Genomic DNA, 15,771 nt, shown 5'->3' with positions numbered 1-15,771 from the left:
AGTTTTAGCCATTCTGACTGGTGTAAGGTGGTATCTCATGGTGGTTTTGACTTGAATTTCCCTGATGGCTCATGATATAGAATATTTTTAATGTGTCTGTAAGCCATTTGTATGTCATCTTTGGAGAAGTGTCTGTTTGTTCATGTCTTATGCCCATTTCTTGACCTGAAAATTTGGTTTTTTGGTGTTTGGAAAGTTCTTTATAGATCTTGGATATCATCCCTTTATCTGTAGTATCATTTGCAAATATCTTCTCCCAGTCCCTGGGTTGCCTCTTTGTTTTGTTGACTCTTTCCTTTGCTGTGCAAAAGACTTCTATCTTGATGAAGTCCTAAAAGTTCATCTTCACTTCTGTTTCCCATGCCTTCAGAGACATATCTTGCAAGAAGCTGCTGTGGCCAATGTCGAAGAGGTTACTGCCTATGTTATTCTCTAGGATTTTGATGGATTCCTGTCTCACATTGAGGTCTCTCATTCATTTTGAACTTATCTTTGTGTACGGTGTAAGAGGATGGTCCAGTTTCCTTCTTCTGTAGATAGCTGTCTAATTTTCCCAGCACCATTTATTGAAGAGACTGTCTTTTTTCCATGGGATATTTTTCCTGCTTTATCAAAGATTAGTTGACCATAGAGTTGAGGGTCTATATCTGGGCTCTCTATTCTGTTCCATTGATCTGTGTGTCTGTTTTTGTGCCAGTACCATGCTGTGTTAGTGATCATAGCTTTGTAATGTAGCTTGAAATCAGGCAACCTGATGCCCCACCTTGTTTATCTTTTTCAGTATTTCCTTGGTGATTTGGGGGTCTTTTCTGGTTCCATACAAATTTTAGGATTGTTTGTTCTAGCTCTTTGAAAAATGCCAATGTTATTTTGATAGGGGTTGAAAGATTGCTTTGGGCAGCATAGACATTTTAACAATGTTTATTCTTCCAGTCCATGAGCATGGAATGTTTTTCCATCTTTTTATGTCTTCTTCAGTTTCTTTCATAAGTGTTCTGTAGTTCCTTGAGTATAGATCCTTTGCCTCTTTGGTTAGGTTTATTCCAAGGTATCATAGGGGTTTTAGTGCTGTTATAAATGGAATCGGTTCTCTAAATTTCTGAATCTACAGTTATATTATTAGTGTATAGAAAAGCAACTGATTTCTGTGCCCTGATTTTGTATCCTGCCACATTACTGTATTGCTATATGAGTTCTAGTAATTGGGGCGTGGAGTCTTTTGGGTTTTCCACATAACAGGATGACCTGAGCTGAAAGCAGAGGCTTTAACCCACTGAGCCACCCAGGCGCCCCTAGGATCTTGTTGAGTATTTTGGCATCCATGTTCATCTTGGTCTGTAATTCTCCTTTTTGATGGGGTTTTTGCCTGTTTTGGGGGTCAGGGTAATGCTGGACTCATGAATTAGTTTGGAAGTTTTCCTCCTGTTTCTGTTTTTTTGAAACAGCTTCAGGAGAACAAGTATTATTTCTTCTTTAAATATTTGGTAGAATTCTCCTGGGAATCCATCAGGCCCTGAACTCTTGTTTTTTGGGAGGTTTTTGATCACTGCTTCAAAAGATAGTTCATTCTTCTGCCTCGTCTTCTGCCCTGGCAGTCAGAGTATCCAGTGTAGACTGCATTTCATTCATATTATTTTTGTGTTTGGCCTGATTAGATCTCATTTCTGCTCTTAGAGATTCTATGTCTTTGCTAATATTTTTCTCAAACCTAAATATCGACTTCATAATTGTTGCACTGATGTCAGTTTCTGACATCTTGGTTATATCCATATCCATTAGGTCTGTGACAGAGGCCACAATCTCTGATTCTTTCCTTTGTTGGGGGTTCCTCCACTTAGTCCTTCCGTTGTGGGGGGTGGTTGAGGGAATGTACAGAGTCCGAAGTATTAAGCATGACCCAAGCAAGATGCACCTGTTTTATAGGGACCTTAGGGTTGTCAGCCTCTTCTTCCAGCCTGTCTTCTAGGGATGGGCCTGCTGTGGCTGTTACTCAGGCAACCCTGCTTGGGCAGAGTTGCCATGCTCCCTGTTGAGGTGCGGGGTGTGGGCTCAGTGAAAACTGGTTTTGGGGGGCTTTTGTTCCATGGCTGCTTTCCCAGGCGGCTTTCCACGTTTCTTCCAAGAGGCAGAGCAGTAGTGACCACATCCAAACCTCTGTCTCAAGACAGAGAAATTGCAGTCTGCTCTTCACTGAGCTCTCCAGGCCACACTGTCTCCATTTCTGTCTGCACTGCTAAAACCCACAGCCTCCCCAGTCCTCCACAGTCTGCACCCCACAGCAAAACTCCCAGTGGTGATAGCCAGGGCCAGGCATATCTCTGCCCTTTGTGCTTCTAAAACCACAAGCCACCCCCAGTTCCACAGGCACACCTGTAGCTCCTGGATCCTGTCTGGGGCCTGCACTAAAGTCTCTTCCTGGCCACCACAGGTCCACCAGTCTGTACCTGGTTCCCAGCATGGGGCGCTCTTGTGCTCCTGTGTTATATCATCTTCCCAGCGCCAGCGCATGGCAGCTTCCTCTCCCTTCTGCTTATCTTCCAATATCTGCGCAGCATCATGGCTCCTCGCTTCATACCTTGAGATTGTTGGAGATACTCTGTTTGTGGAGATCCAGATATATATTCTTACATCTCAGGCTGATTTGTGAGTGTTCAGAATGGTTTGGTAGATACCCAGCTAAATTCAGGGGACTGGTTGAAATAGAGTCCCCTACTCCCCTGCCATTTTTTTCCTGATCCCCTTATATTATTTTCTAATAATATATTTCTAATAATAATTATTAGATTTTCTAATACTGAAATATCCTTATGTCTCAGGATAAACCCTACATTTTGTTCTGTGGAATTTTGTTTGGTCGTATCTTAACTAGATTTTTTTTAAAGCATCTGTGCCTGTGAATGAAATTTTAGTCTTAAATGCATTAATATTGTTATGATTTCTGCTTTTATGTAGCTCTTTTACTTATTTTTAAGATTCTGAGAGAGAGCAAGCATGCGCATGTGTGTGCAAGAGCGGGGGGAAGGGCAGAAGGAAAAGAGAGTTTTGCTCCCTGATGAGCAGGGGGCCCCACATGAGGCTGAGTCCCAGGACCCGGAAATCATGACCTGAGCTGAAGGCAGACACTTGACCAGCAGAGCCACCCAGGCGTCCCTGTGTAGTAGCTCTTTTAAGTTATTTGCTGTATGTTTCTTTTTCTTAGATAAAGCCAGGAAAATTTACGTTTTTATTTCTCTTTTATTGGCTGCCTTTAAAACCATATCCCCTTACTCTTTAATTTTTTTCAGCTGCATGTACTGACTCCCTTTAAGCAGTTACAGACTTGGTGTTGAAAGATCCCCCCGGGTTTTAAGCACCCCGGAATGGACCTCTCCTCAGGAGGAGACCCCGGGACCCAAAAACCGAGCCGAGGCCACAGATCAGATGCAAACAGCACGAGGTTTATTGAGTAGTCACAGGTACCTGCGGGCGATCAAGTCTTAGGAGGACTCGCGGGCCAGCCCTTTGTTCAGGGCCTTTTTATAGGGTTTGGGGAAGCGAAAGCATACGTACAGAAGCAGAAGCATAGTTACAAGGTTCTCATTGGCTGGTTTGAATGTAAAGGCATACTCGGTGTTTGCGGATTGGCTTTGGAGGACCCCCGTGTGCGAAGAAAAAGGCGGGGAGGGGGAGTGAGGAGGGGGAGTTGGACCTTATTACTCAGCAGAGAAACATCCTGCCTACGTGACTAGGCCCACGTACCTAGGCGACCACCCTTGCCTACGTGACTATGCACATAAGGTATCCTGTTTAAACAGGAGACCAGTATTACCCCCTAAAAGCCAAGCGGTTACAGAAAGGCAAGAGAGCGGTTAAACAATTAACTGGGGGAAGGGTCTAACAGGGGAAGGGCGAAGCCAAACGATTACAGAAAAGCCAAGAAGCAGTTAGTTAATCAATGGCTGGGGGGGATGTGTCTATATGCGGAGTCTTTCAGTGTGATTCTACTTCTTCCCCATCTTATCATTTTATTAGTTGTCCTTTGTATCTTTAAATATACATATACATGTATTTGTTTTTAAATTTATGTTTTGGTTTATAATCTTTACATGATACTTTGGTTCTGATTATAAATGTATGCACACTACCTTTCTCTTCGTAACTAAAATAATCTTTTTATAGGTGGTACTTGGCGATGATTTCTGTGTCTGGAGTCTTCTTTGTCACATTCTCTGATATTTGCCTATGTAGCTGATGTCACTCAAGAACACGAGCGAAGTACTGCTTATGGATGGGTAAGAGTACAGTTTATGTTTTTTAACCAGAGAAGTAATTAGCATCCTATTTAAAAATGTATTGGAAAGTAAGATTTAAAATAAGCTACAAATACTGATTTACATAAGAGAAAATGTAAAGCAATTGAAGTTTTAAAAGGAGATTTATGAAGTTTAAAATAACAAGATGGAAATTACTAGTAATATATCCTCTGGCTTTAGGGTGGGAAATTTGGCAGGAATGTGTGAGTTGTCAGCTGCAAAATTACTTCAGAAGTTGATTTGATTTGTTTATTTTAGCTTATCTCTTGAGGAAATATAAATAATAAACAGGTGCTAAGCACATAAGTCCCTGCAAGCTCGTTGAAGCTCCTTGGAGTCGGAGAGATGCTGCACCTCAGCCCTGCTAATCCACTGTTAACTGCATTGCTGGTTGTGTATCTTTGATGCTTCTTTGGCCGATGGTACTGTAGAGAAAGGAATTTTTTCGGCACATGATTGTTGAGTACATGACACGAGTTGTAGGAGACCTTGTTTTTGGATAGTGGAGTATTAGAGAATCATTTCTAATTTTCTGAGGTGGGTTATGGCTTTATGGTTCTGCAGGGGAAGACAGACGTGTACAAGAGGACAGGCTGAAGCCCTTGAGGTCAGAGTGTCAGGACTAGAGTGGCTGGGGGCGGGGAGGGAGATGCCCTGTGAGCATCTGTGGGTGTGTGTCCGGGATGTGAACTTGCTGAGGCACGTGACAGTTGTTGAGGGGTGACATTTTCCCTTCTTCTCTTCTAGGTTCGTTGGCTACCCTAGTCATAATTAAATTGACATCAAACAGATTACCAGGGGGGAAACGTTTAATTTTGTACAGAGCTCCACAAAGACCTGAGAGACCCAAAGGCAGTTGGGCAGTTGGAGCTGGTGTGCCATCCTGCGCTGAGGAGAAAGGGGGGTGGGGCCTGGAGCTTCAGAGGGAAAGAAAACCGCTCACAGGACGAGGAGAAGAGCAAATGTTTGGTAAATAAATGTTTGCCTCACCATGCAAAAAAACCTTTCTGATATAAAAAGTTATCTCTGGCAGTTATCTAGGAAGGTAGGCCCCCTATCTAAATTCTTTCAAACTCTGAAAGAGAAGCAAAAAAGCTTGCCCTGAGGCTAAGGCCATAACACCCTGAACAGGCCCGATCTTGTCTGATCTCAGGATACCTTCCCTGAGCCTGCTGGGTCTTCATTGCCTTCACCCAGAATAGTCTGCGTGCAGAGGGGTGTAGTTGGGGTGGTGCCTTCTCCCCGTCTGCGTGCCCCGGGTTCTTCTCTCAGCTTCCCATGTTGGGAAGTGTTTACAGTGAGAAAAGGTGGAAGAAGAAAAATCTGCCTGGGTTCTGGAGCAAGTTGTAGGAGGACTGAAGGCCAGAAACCTGGGTTACTTCTTCTTTTCCCAAGCCTTTCTCTTTCTCTTGAATCCTACTTCCTGGAAGATAGTGAGGAGTCATAGTTGTATAGAGGCCAGTTACTGCTGTTCCATAAAACACATCAGCAGCTCTCACTTTGCTGACTTCAGACATTAGTTTAAAAACTCATTCATCCGCACTACCTCCCCTCCACCTGCTTACTGCCTGCTTTCCCCTCGCCTTCACCCGCCCTCCCACCCGGAAGGTCCCTCCTACCACATCCTGAGATGGTCTCCCGCCGCCATCTCCAGAATGCGGTGCCAGAGCGCAGAGGGAGAGGCTGCTAGGAGCCTTCCAAAAAGGCGGGGGGTTGCATGGTGGCTCAGAACAGCAGAGTTGAGAAAGGGCCAGAAGCCTCATTCACCATGTTTGTGCAGCTTTTCTACATGATGGGAAATACCCATTGAGATACTCCTTTCCCATCAGTTTTTTTTTTTAACCCAAACCCTAACTTGGTCATAGGAGTCAGGGTGTTGACCAGTGACTAACCTTTATGTGTACCCTAAATTGTCAGATGTTAAGATGACAGAACTTAAAAAAAAAAAAAAGAAAGAAAGTTTGCAGGCTGCTATTCCTTACAGGAATCCTCCCTACAGGAGGATTTACTGCCAGTTATCTACAGGACCGGCAAGTCTAGCCTGGGCCCGTGAAGTCAGGGCTGGGCCAGGAGGCCTTGCGGGCCTGGCCTCGGTGCTGATGCCTTGGTGCTGGTCCCCTGCTGTGCCAGCTGTGCTCTTTCTGGGTCTTTCCACTCTGATTCAGATACAGCGAATCTGAAGTCTTACACTCTTTTTTTTTTTTTTTTAAAGATTTATTTTATTTGAGAGAGAGAGAGAGAAGCAGACTCCGTGCTTGGCAAGGACCCTGAGAGCATGACCTGAGCTGAAATCAGGAGTCGGACACTTACCCGACTGAGCCATCCAGTTGCCCCCTAAACTCATTTCTTAAACTCTGTTTTGAAAGCTTAGAAGAAGGATTCTCACTAAGATTTCCGTCTCTGCCAGTTTGAGGTTTTCTCTGTAGTAGTTTACAAATAATGAAATTATGGAAATACTAGAAAATAGGGTACTTTCTCAGAGCAGTGTTGCAGGGTGCGTCACACGGAAGGGAAAGATGAATTAGAAAGTGACCGTGGTTCGGATATACACATTATTTCTAGATGAGCATTAGTCTCAGTCCATCGGAAGCAGCTGCTGTAGCCCTTCCCAAGTTTTCTGAGGAGGAGCTTAGTAGAATGCAGTCATTTTCCATTCAAAACTCATGTATCAGGTGTGTTCATATATATTAAATCATTGTCCTAGGATAATAAATTTAATTCCATTGTTTGTAATGACCGAATCTCGAGTTATTGAAAAATTTTTGTTTTAGAAAGTGTCCACTTGGCTAGAAAACAATTATGATGGTAGATTTAGAAACGTCATTTTGACAAATGATGAAACAAGTTCTTGTTTTCTTTAAATTCAAGTGACTGTTAGATCCTTTAAACTTGGAATGCTGTGGGATTATGAAAAGCAGCTTCAGTTGAAATGAAGCAGCTGTAAGTCTAACTGTATGCACATTTTGGCCGGAAAAATGAGAGATTAGAAAAGGGCTCCCATTCTTGCTCATCATATGAACTTAAGAGTTATTTAGGAATCACACAGAGAACATTGGGAGATGGAGAGGTTAAGAGAGTTGGGGGAAATCAGGAGGAGACTGAGAAACAAATTGAGGGTATTGGATGGAAGGGGGTGGGAAGAAAGAGCCTGGTATTGGGTACTAAGGAGGGCACAGATTGCATGGAGCACTGGGTGTGGTGCATCAACAATGAATTTTGGAACACTGAAAAAAAAGTGTATAAATAAATAAATAAAAGGTTATTTAACTTAGGGCACCTGGGTGGCTTAGTTCGACTCCGGTCATGATATCGGGGTCCTGGGATTGAGCCCCGCATTGGGCTCCCTGATGTTCTGCCTACTTGTGCTCTATCTCTGTCAAATAAATAAAATCTTAAAAAAAAGTTACTTTTTTATTGTTATTTGTACATTGAGTACAAATTTTTGGTTTATATACAAAAATGTGAAGACTAAGAAAATGAAAACTTATGAATAAATGACTGACGTATTGACCTATTTTGTGCAGAAATGAGGTGGTTAGCACTGGAGGACCCGGTGGCAGTGCTCTCTTAGCCGCCTGCATGTCATTGCAATTTATAATGTACTTATGTAATAGCCCTTATCTTCTTAAAATAATATGAAAAACCTGCAGGGCAGGAGCTCTGTCTTCTTCTGGTACAGAGTGGGTACTTGGTAAATTCTGGACCTGATTTGTGACCCAGGATGTGGTCTATTCTGGAGAATGCTCCATGTGTATTAGAGAAGAATATGTATTGTTGCTTTGGGATGGAATGTTCTGGATATATCTGTGATGTCCTTCTGGTCCTGTGTCATTTCAGGCCTTTATTTCCTTGTTTCTTGCATGATCTGTCCATTTCAGTGAGGAGAGTGTTAAAGCTCCCTACTCTTCTTGTATTATTGTCAATGTGTTTCTTTGATTTTGTTATTAATTGGTTTATATAGTTGGCTGCTCCCATGTTAGGGGCATAGATATTTAAAATTGTTAGATCTTCTTGTTGGAAAGACCCTGGAGTATGCTATAGTGTCCTTCCTCATCTCTTTTATTATAGTCTTTGGCATAAAATCTAATTGATCTGATAGAAGGATTGCCACCCCACCTTTCTTCTGATGTTCATTAGCAAGGTAGATTGTTTTCCACACCCTCACTTTAAATCTGGAGGTGTCTTTGGGTCTAAAATGAGTTTCTTTTAGGCAGCATATTGTTGGGTTTTGTGTTTATATCCATTTTGATACCCTGTGTCTTTTAATTGGGGCATTTAACCCATTTACATTCAGGGGAACTATGGAGAGATATGAATTTAGTGCCCTTGTATTGCCTGTAAGATGACTGTTACTGTATGTTGTCTCTGTTCCTTTCTGATTTACAACTTTTAGGCTCTCTCTTTGCTTAGAGGACCGCTTTCAATATTTCTTGTAGAGGTGGTTTGGTGTTTGCAAATTCTTTCAGTTTTTGTTTGTCCTGGAAGCTTCTTAACTCTCTTTCTATTTTCAATGATATCCTAGCTGGATATAGTATTCTTGGCTGCATATTTTTCTCGTTTATTGCTCTGAATATATCTTGCCAGTCCTTGCTGGCCTTCCAGGTTTCTGTGGATAAGTCTGCTGCCAATCTAATATTTTTACCATTGTATGTTACAGACTTCTTGTCCCGGGGTGCTGTCAGGATTTTCTCTTTGTCGCTAAGACTTGTAAATTTTACTATTAGATGACGGGGTGTGGACCAATTCTTATTGATTTTGACGGGGGTTCTCTACACCTCCTGGATTTTGATGCTTGCTCCCTTTGCCATATTAGAGAAATTCTCTCCAATAATTCTCTCCAATACACCTTCTGCTCCGCTCTCTCTTTCTTCTCCTTCTGGATTCCCAATTATTCTAATGTTGTTTTGTCTTATGGTATCACTTATCTCTGGGATTCTCCCCAAGTGGTCCTGTAGTTGTTTGTCTCTCTTTTGCTCAGCTTCTTTATTCTCTGTCAGTTGGTCTTCTATATCACTAATTCTTTCTTCTGTCTCATTTATCCTAGCAGTAAGAGCCTCCATCTTTGATTGCATCTCTTTAATAGTTTTTTTGATTTCAGCTTGGTTAAACTGTAGTTTTTTTTATTTCTCCAGAAAGGGCTTTTATATCTCCAGATAGGGTTTCTTTAATATCTTCCATGCCTTTTTGGAGCGTGGCTAGAACCTTGAGAATCGTCATTCTGAACTCTAGATCTGACATATTACCAGTGTCCATATTGATTGGGTCCCTAGCCTTCGGTACTACCTCTTGTTCTTTTTTTTTGTGGTGAGTTTTTCGGCCTTGTCATTTTGTCCAGATAAGAATATATGAAGGAGCAAATAAAATACTAAAAGGGTGGCAAAGACCCCAGGAAAATGTGCTTGAGCCAAATCAGAAGAGACCCCAAATCATGGTGGGGGAGAAAGGGGGTAAAAGGAAGTTCAGGGAAAAAATTTAGAAAGAAAACAAATAATGAAATAATATTAAGAAGAAATATATATATACATATTAGACTGGTGACTAGAACAGGGTCACTCACTTAATGTTGGGTGTATTCTTGTCTCTTAGAAGAAATTACCTCCCAAAATTTTAAAGAATAGAAAACATATATAAGAGTAAACGCAATGAAGGGACGGAATATGACTATTAAGATGAAAAAAATTTTTTTTAATTTCTAAAAAAGGAGTTGATAGGTAAGTTGGTTGGGAGAATAAAGAAAAAGAAATTGGAGAAGATTTGCTCAGGTTGGAGAGTAGAACAAGCCCTGTGGTAGATTTAGGGTATAGTTTCATCTATTAGAAGAAGTTGTACCCCAAATTTTTTTAGAAGAAAAAACCCTATGTGTATACAAAAACTGAAGTTAGATACAATGAAGGATAACATATGACAATAATAATGAAGGTTCGAAAAATATTTTTTTAATGAAAAGTATTGTTAAGTTAAACTAGTTAAAAAACGTTAAAAGAAGAAAGGGTAAAAGTTAAAAAAATTAGCAGAAGGTAAAAAAAATAAAATAAAAAAATTAACTTTGCAAGACTAAAGTATCATGAGGAGAAAGCCATGAATTCCATGGTTTGCTCTCTTCTCTGGTATTCTGCTGTTCTCCTTGGTAAGTGAACTTGGTCTTGGCTGGATTTCTTGTTGATCTTCTCAGGGAGGGGCCTGTTGTAGTGATTCTCAGGTGTCTTTGCCCCAGGAGGAATTGCACCACCCTTTCCAGAGGCCAGGCTAAGTAATCCGCTGGGGTTCGCTTTCAGGAGCTTTTGTTCCTTGAACACTTTCCATAGAGTTTCAGAGGTCAGTAATGAAAGTGGCGGCCTCCCAGTCTCTGGCCTGGAGGAGCCAAGAGCTCAGGGCCCCCACTCTTCAGTGCGCCCTCAGAGAAAATTGCTCAACCATTTCCCTCTCCCTGGCCTCTGGCTGCGCTCAGACCTCACCAGGCTGTGACCAAGCGTCTCTGTCTCTGGCACACAGTTCTACCTGGAGTCTCCGAAACCCTTAGATCCCTGAGCTCTTCTGGGGGGATCTCCCCAGTTCTTGTAGGGACCCCACTCACAGAGCAGTGGCCTGTGCCATGGATTACAGTTCAGGGTAACCCTGAGTTGAGAGGTCATTCCTTGGCTCTCTGTTGCCGGCTTCCCCGCTCTAATACCTGTGAGTTCTGTGACACTCAGACACCCCTGGTCCTTCTGTGACCCTGCAGGACCTCGGACCACACCATCCCCGCATGGACTTTAACCCAGTTTAGCCTCTGGAGCGATGTCCCTCAGTGGACATCGCTTTTAAAAGTCCTGATTTTGTGCTCCGTTGCTTGTCAGGAGCCAGACCCTCCCCCCGGGGTCTATCTTCCCGTCGCTTTGGATTCACTTCTCCGTGGGTCCTACCTTTCAGAAAGTAGTCGATTTTCAGTTTCTAGAATTGATGCTCTTCTTCTCTTCAATCTCCTGTTAGATTTGTAGGTGTTCAGAATGGTTTGATAAGCTATCTAGCTCATCTCCTGCTACCTGATGTCATCTCAGCCTGCTACTTCTCCGCCATCTTGATTCCTCCCTCCCTTTGGATTGTTAATCTTTTTACATTTTGAGGACTCAAGTAATATACACCAAAATTCAGAGGATGTATCCAGAGCGAATTAACAGACACGGAAAGATAAGGCACAAAACAATTACGTTACTAAACATGTCAGGATCCCCAGTGTTGTGGAAACTGGCTCCATACCAGTGTCCTTGGGGTGGTGTCTTGAGGAAAACTGTTTGTCCTAGGATGAATCCTACCCATCAACCCAGTAGTGGCTCTAATGGCGCTGGTCTTTGCAAACCTGGGAACCATAGCAAGGATAGATGTTAAAGGAGAATAGAGCTTCATGACAAAAGACATTTGTCATGTGATAACTGAGGGAAAAATTGAAAACGGGTAAGGAAGCTATGTCAGTTTTGATCCTGCCGGCAAGGAAAAGTGATTAAGGAAAGGCTGTAAGAATAGCTTTGATCCTACAGTCCAATTATAGTCAGGTGAAAGTGTTTTCTGTGTCAGGATCAGTTGTATGAGGGGACAGATAAGAGGAGAATGGCCACATTGGCAGATGATTGAAAATCACACCCAGTGTTGGGTTTTGTCTGATGAAAACAATTGTCCCTCACAGACAAGAAGTGGAAGAAATGCGAAATCAGTTGCAGGAGTCTGACCTCACCTTCAACCACAAGGTAACCTGAGTTGTGTCCAACACACTGACCCCTTGGCGCCCCCTGCAGGTGATGGTAGTGGCCCTTAGAGCCCTGAACATGGGTTTCTGGTGTGTTGGCTTTTTCAGATCGCAGTTCAGGAAAGGAATGCTCTGACTAACTGGGTAAGTGTTTTCCTTTTCCTCATCTTTGGGGCACAGTCGGGCACAAATGAACGTGGGTGTGTTTTTCTGCCACAGATGCAGGCTTGGTATTGGGAAACAAGGATGATGCAGCAGAGCAGGGAGAACGCCTACCTGAAATACAAATGTGAGAGTTTGACGTGCGTTTTTACGGGTGTTTGGAGAGGTGACGGCTATGCTGTTTACTGCCTAGGAGAGGACGTGGTGTTGTAATTCTTAGAGATGTCCATTCTTTTTCTGTGTTCAGGACTGTGCGTGATGAAAGGGGAGATGCTGCCCGTGGGATCCATGAGGCGGGAACCGATGCCGGGAAGGCCCGAGTTGCAGAAGCCTGTGTGGCAAGGTAGGGAGCATGATGTGAAATGCAGCAGCCTGATTTCTGCTGTGAAACCACACGGTGTCCTTCCTGTTCCTGTGGGTGATTGCTGTGTGTCCTGGAGAGAATCACAAGCCTGCAGGTTCTTTGAAGGGGTGACAGGAGAGTGCTTTCCTTATATGCCCCCAGGCAGCAGGACACTTGCCCCCGTGACAGGTGGAGCTCATGCCGCACCACACCTTCCCCCCTGCTACCCCCTTTGAAAAAGCTGAGCCTGAGAAGGTGGGAGGTGAGCGCCCTTCCCACCTTGACTCAGTGGTCAAGTCTTGGGGAAAAAAAAAGGCCTTCTCAGGGCCTCAGTTTTTATTTTAATCTGTCATAGAGAGAACATATTAGATTCTGAGGTCACTAGAGCATTAGGAGTTGAAGTACATAAAGAACCTGCAGGGGCTTCTGGGCGACTCAGTCGGTTAAGCAGCAGAATCTTGATTCCTGCTCATGTCATGATCTCGAGCTTTTGAGATTGAGCCCCAAGTTGGGCTGGGTGCTGAGTGTGGAGCCTATCTGGGATTGTCTCTCTCCCTCACCTTCTCCCCCATCCCTCTTTGCTCACAAGTTTGTGTTTTCTCTGTCTCTTCTCAAAAAGAAAAAAATAATAATAATTGGCAAAGAATCTGGGCTTTGACCATTCACCATTCTCACTGTTTAAATGAAAATAGCTCCATGCCAATGAGCATCAAAAAATGTTTATTTAAGTCCACAAAATACACTAAGAGTGTGATACCTCAGCCCTGGTAGTGGCAATTCTCATTTCAAAGACAAGGCAAAGAGCTTCCTTTTTCCTATTAAATGTCAGGTCCTAGCCACAATGAAGTAAAATATAGTTAAGAGAACAGGTACAATCAGATATTTCTATGTGAGATGTGAAGACAATTATTGTCTATCACATATAGACTCACAGATGTGGCCACACACCCAAGTGTTCATCCAAGGCCTCAGATACACTATGGGAGGCAGAGAGCATTTAGGAAAACACAAGGTCCCATTGTACTAACCCAAATCCTCTTGCCTTACAGGGTAATCATTTTGTAATCTGAAGACTTCCTTGATCTCCAACAACCAGGCTCCAATGAGTTTATATCTAGTCAAGATATGAATGTTTCTGCCTGGTGGTCTGAATGCTTTCCCTGCCCATCCTGTCCCCTGTGCTTTGTCTCTCCTGTTATCTCCCCAATAAACTGTTCATGGTTCTGTCTCTGTAACATCTGAAAAGTTATTGATTTTTTTTTCTTAATGACAATTTGAGCTCCCAGAAGCCAGAACAAGCAATTAGAGGAATGGCTGCTAACAATGTAATTCTGGCCAGTGAGGAAGCTTGTAAGCGGCAGATCTCAAGGGTGACAAATGTGTCTTTCTATCACTGTCTCCCATTCTGCTGAACTCTTGACATGAAGACTGTGGGATAGGGTTGGGGCAGAGGTAGGGGAGATACCTTTGGAGCTTGGAGCATTTCACTAGCAGGGATAGGAGGGCTGAAGTGGTATTAAAGGGGGAGGAGAGAGAATAGCCAAGACACTTTTAACCTATTTAGGGTATAATAACAGTAATGCTGAGTAAAAGAGGAGCAAACCTCACTGTATTGCCTCTTCCCAAAAGATCCTGTTGTCTGGACCCAGAATTTAGGTTGTGCTGTTGGAAATGATGGCTTAGGTATTTCATGGCCTGGCTTGGGTCAGTTCAGGAAATTATCCACCATTTATTTTCCCAAGAAGATACATTCTGAGTTCCAATTAGTCAAACTTTCTGATACATTTTTGGAATGCAATAAAGTTTTAAATTGGGAAATGCCTGTAGCTCCTCATTAGCATTCCTCTGTGCCAATGCCTGTAATCCTCTTTAGGATGTAGTTTAAGAAATCATTCAGCAGAAATGAGAAATTCATGTATACTAAAGAAAGTAATGATCTTTATCAAATTTTAGGGGTACAGGGAGATGCACTGGTTTGGGCTGGTATTTCTGGATTAATAGAGGAGACTAATTCCATGCAAAATAATGCTAGAAGGCCAATTATGATTTCAGAACACTGAATAACATATCTATTTTAGTTAAGAGTTTCTTTATGTACCTATGGGACTGACTTAAGTTCTGTGCTTTTGGAAAGTTCTGATTTTTTTTCTTTGTAAGCTTACCATACATCAATCCCATGCTCCCTCCTTTCACTCACTGGCTCCAATTCCTGTGTTTTTTGGCTTCGACTTTCCCATAGTACATAGCTGTGGTTGTCAAAATCATGTGTTGTGGTTTTAAAAATTCACAAGGAGATGGATAATGTTAAATGCCATGTTTTGTCATATTTACATTCTGGTTTTCCAAGCATTATATTAAAGAAACAAAAGACTCATTGCTGATTTCTAAACCATAGTTTTTATCATATACTTTTTATTCCATGCACTTTTGCTCTATTTCATCTGACTTCTGTCGATAATCTGTTGTCAATTAAATTTAAGTCATATACTTTCTTTTAGTGCTCTCTTTGATGGATTTCGCTGTTTCCAAACAAGTAAGAATATTTTTCTCCTAAACCTTTTCATTTAGATAACATTGTACTTCATTCTATCAGAAGTATATCTTTTTTTTTTCCAAAATCTTCTGAGAAGACAGGGTTACATATACAGGAGGATGTTTTAAAATGATACCTTACAAACTACTTCCCAAATACAGTGTCAGTATAGTGGAGGGTCAAGGCTATGCTATGCAGTGGTAACTCTGAAAGACTTACAGGACCTAAAGCATATCATCCATGGGGGAGTACCTGAAGCCTTCCAGTTGCTTCACTGGGTCAGGTTATATTCAGAAAGTAATTTTCAGATTTTCCCTTACAGTCAGAAAGAAGGCCCTAATTTGTTAGGACAACACGGAGTTTTTCATCACTGGCCTTCAGCCATTATTTTTAGCTTCACTTCCAGATGTTCTTGTCCATTCTTGTTCTCAATTCTTTTTTCTGTCCAATTTCTCCATAAGAGTTTTTGCACATTTCTATCATTGTACTTAATGACACTGTGTTTTGTTTTTTTTGTGTGTAAATAGTGTTTAGGTAGGTACCCTTCCTCCTAGCTAGAATGATAGCTTCTTAAATGCAGAAAACACATATTATTCCTTTTTGTAGCATGGAGCTGTGTCACAGTAACTACTTAATGTGTAAGTTAAGTGAGAAAAATAAAAGATGCTATTTTCCAAGAAATGTAATATTAATGCATTTGTCCAATTAATTGTATTACTGT

The 15,771-nt window shown here is 42.1% G+C and overlaps 1 long non-coding RNA gene across 1 annotated transcript; it reads left to right on the top strand.

Moving 5' to 3' along the window:
• Positions 1–3,415: 3,415 nt before the first annotated feature.
• LOC122908958 lies at positions 3,416–14,892 on the top strand. The gene is made up of 7 exons (XR_006385047.1): positions 3,416–3,455; positions 4,159–4,271; positions 4,551–5,261; positions 11,953–12,013; positions 12,121–12,301; positions 12,422–12,517; positions 13,567–14,892. It is a non-coding gene; the product is annotated as an uncharacterized LOC122908958 (long non-coding RNA).
• The last annotated feature ends 879 nt before the right edge of the window (positions 14,893–15,771 follow it).

This window comes from Neovison vison, chromosome 6 (genome assembly GCF_020171115.1).
Source record: "Neovison vison isolate M4711 chromosome 6, ASM_NN_V1, whole genome shotgun sequence".
NCBI lineage: Eukaryota > Metazoa > Chordata > Mammalia > Carnivora > Mustelidae > Neogale > Neogale vison.
Note: the sequence above shows the minus strand (reverse complement) of the source record. Positions and strands in the feature narration are given on the sequence as shown.